Below are 3,875 nucleotides of genomic sequence, written 5' to 3'. Positions count from 1 at the left end.
TGTTGTTTTAATCTGACTGGTATACTTTTTGACGTTTGGCCAACATGAAATAGGTTACACTCTGAACAAGGAATGCTATATATTACATTATTATCATTTCCAGAACTATTCTTAATTAACATGTTTTTTAATGTACAATTATATTTAAACACTACAGCAATGTCTAGTTTTTTCAAAAGGGGTATAACATCTAAAAAACAAACATGAAATGGCAAACAAAGCATATTATCAATTGTTTCCTTTCTCTCTAATTGGACACTATAAAATGTTTTCTTAGCCTTATTCATACATTTTTCTAAGAAATATTTAGGATAACAAAGATCTGTTGCAATTTTTTCTATTTTAGTGAACTCCTCCTCAATGTAATCTGGGCTACAAATTCTCAATGCTCTAAGGTACATGGAGGAAAAAGCTGAATGCTTAATATTTTTAGAGTGACCGGAGTAAAAATGTACATATGAGAAATTATTTGTAGGCTTTCTATATATGGAAAACTTAAATTTATCTGTTTCTCTAACTATTAAAACGTCTAAAAATGGGATACGGTTATTTTCTTCATTTTCTATAGTGAATTTTATTGATGGTACTAATGAATTAATGATTGAAACAAAGCCCTCAAGATTAAAATTTTCTTCTAAAATACCTAGAACATCATCAACATATCGATACCACACAATTTGGGAAGACCACACTGAAGGGATTAATCTAGATTAAAAAAATTCCATATATATGTTGGATAAAAGTGGGGACAAAGGATTACCCATAGCCATACCAAAAACCTGTTCATAGAAATCTCCATTAAAACTAAATTTACACTTTTTAATGCACAAACAAATGAGCTCAATAATAGTATGGGTTGATAAAGGTAAATCATAAGCATCTAAAATACCCGACAGGAAATCCAATAAGTCATCAACCGGCACTTTGGTAAACAATGAAGTTACATCAAAACTTACTAATCTATGTCTAGACGTAAGGTTAACTTTTTGTAATTTTTCGCAAAGATCAACAGAATTTTTTATATGAGAGGTTGAAATAGATCCTAAGATCAGGGAAAGTAATTTGACTAAATATTTGGATAATTTATAGTTAATAAATTATCCAAATATTTAGTCAAATTACTTTCCCCGATCTTAGGACGAATGGCATTTAATACCGAATTCTATCTTGGGAATATATATCCGCTGGAATTCATTCTATGGTAATAGCATCTGGCTGGTCAGAGATTCGAACCCCTGCCTAATCAGCCGAAACCATGCCTGCGAGAACTCTACCAGCATGGTTTCGGCTGATTAGGCAGGGGTTCGAATCTCTGGCCAGCCAGATGCTATTACCATAGAATGAATTCCAGCGGACATATATTCCCAAGATAGAATTCGGAATTAAATGCCATTTGATTGATATTTATATTTATTGAAATCACGAGTGTTAGTGATATATATATATATATATATATATGTATGTATATATATATATATATATATATCTATATATATATATATATATATATCCAAATTTCATTTTGAAACAGAAAATGAAATAACTATGACGCAATGATGATTTCAAATTTTATGGTTTCTTGGCAGGCGACTCTAAAGTACTGACAGAGAGAGAGAGAGAGAGAGAGAGAGAGAGAGAGAGAGAGAATCGTCCCGGAAATTCTTCGATTCAGAAAGTCTTCAGAGAGTATCTTCTCTCTTAGTTGCAGAGGTGGAAGACACTCGAAGATTCTTCGTGTTCCTTCATGTATCCCCTTTATTATTATCATTATTTGTGTGGAAGGTTATGTTTATCCATAGTTTTTCCTTCTTATTAATTGAAGAGATTTTCATTATTTTGCGTGATATTATTAGTCAGTCTTGTATTCTTCATATAGTTTGCTTTTATTGCTTCCTTGTGCTTTAAAATAAGCATTAATTATTAGTTATATCTTGCTGTTTGGGTGTCTTTGTTCTTCTATTGTAATTGCTTGGTAAATATATGCATTTCCTTCATCATTTAAATGAATGTTTGGCAAATTGATTTTCTTTCAACTTGACTATACCAAGCACCAAACAAACAGCAACGAAGGTAGTTAATTACGTTAACCCTGTAAATAGTTATTGCCTAGTTTGGTTATCTTCCAACGTCGACCCCGTTCCCAAAATACTTTGGAGCAGCAGTAGCTCTGAAGGAGAGGGACACTGAAGACGTGACCACTACCTAGCACAGTGCCACTTTGAGATCGTTACTACGATCATACTAATCTTTCGTGCAGTGCATTATAAAGGAACTATGAAGAGCTAAAATGTATCTGTGACCTGGCCCATGTACCGAGGGTGGGGAGGCGAATAATGCCGCCTATTATCCACCGTAGGCCACCACCATTTTTCCACGAAGAACATCTTGCCGACCGATATCATCTAGTTGCTAATACGACCATTCTGCTTAATTTGGACCTAGAAAGGATAGCTGAAAATTTGAAGGTTCGTTGCAATTTTCGTTTGGTGCTTGTCATTTGCGATTTCAATCTCGGTGATTATTGTTGAACAATAATGTCCTAACAGAATTTTCCCATGGAATTTATCAGAGAATCTTTTTCGATTGGTACCCATGTATGTAATTATATTTACCAAGTAAGCCTATTATATAACTCTTTTGGACTTTCATTTAAAGGCAACATTAATATTTCTGGAGCTAGCATAGTACTTCTACTTATATTTAACAGGTAGTAATTTATATTTTTCAAACCATAATATTCTATTTATGGTCTGCCGGGTTAACCCAGTAACTACTTGTTCATCCCAGATAGTTTTGCTCAGCCTCTCAATCTCGTGTTTCGTTGCCTCATTTTTTTTTACCTATGTTTGAATGGACATGCCCATATATTTGCATTGCTCTTGAGCATTTAGAAGTTTGCTATATGTATATATATATATATATATATATATATATGTATTTATATGTATATATATGTATATATATGTATTTATATGTATATATATATATATATATATATATAATTTTACTCGAGTCATTTTTCTTAATAGTTTTACATGAAATTTTATGAAGTTAATTTGATTAGGAGTCCATTCTTACATTAGGATTTCCCTCATTTCAGATTCTCTTGATTTATTCTGAAACTGTGAGTTAGCAGCAGGGCCAGCACCATCCCTCTACCTCCTATGGTTTGGGATTACCTGTTGCAAACCAAGAAGAAGCAAGGATATTCACAACAGACTGATAGAAAATTAATTGATAAATTAAACTGTAGAATTTATTAAATTTTTTGAGTGTTTTCTTGGTTTATTATTCACAGTAATTAATTCATTCAGAATATGGCGCCCAACGTGGAGCACTCTGTGAGTCCTTGCTTCGTGGAACTCCTCACCTAAGGTCATGGTTAGGGTCATATTTACTCTTCATGTTTCATATTTGTTTCGCTGGATAGGCAAATTTCCTTGTGTATTTTATTAAATTTCTAGAGTATATTAAGTTGCTCTTGTTAGGTTACTATTTTGAGAAAATTTGTGATTTGAATACTATCTAGTAACATTTGATATTGCACATCGAGTTGTAAACCCATTACTTTGTTTATCCGAAATTGCTGTTATTTTAGTAGTACTTCATATTTTTATTCACGATGGGTGACTTGGATTATTTAAAATCTGTCAGAGCTCACCACAGGACGCAAGTAACCAAAAAGTGTAAGAATGTTCAGGATAACTGTGGGTCTTTCACCTCATGTGAAGTCAAAGAAAATATTCTCTCTTTGGAAAGTTTACGACAGAAACTTGATGACTGTAACACACAGATTTCCGAGCTTATTTGGAAGTCGGATAAGGGTGGTCTTGCTGCTGAACTTAAGAGATGTGATGAATATGATGAAAAAATTA

The sequence above is a fragment of the Palaemon carinicauda genome, chromosome 7 (assembly GCF_036898095.1).
Source record: "Palaemon carinicauda isolate YSFRI2023 chromosome 7, ASM3689809v2, whole genome shotgun sequence".
NCBI lineage: Eukaryota > Metazoa > Arthropoda > Malacostraca > Decapoda > Palaemonidae > Palaemon > Palaemon carinicauda.
This window is presented reverse-complemented; position numbering follows the sequence as displayed.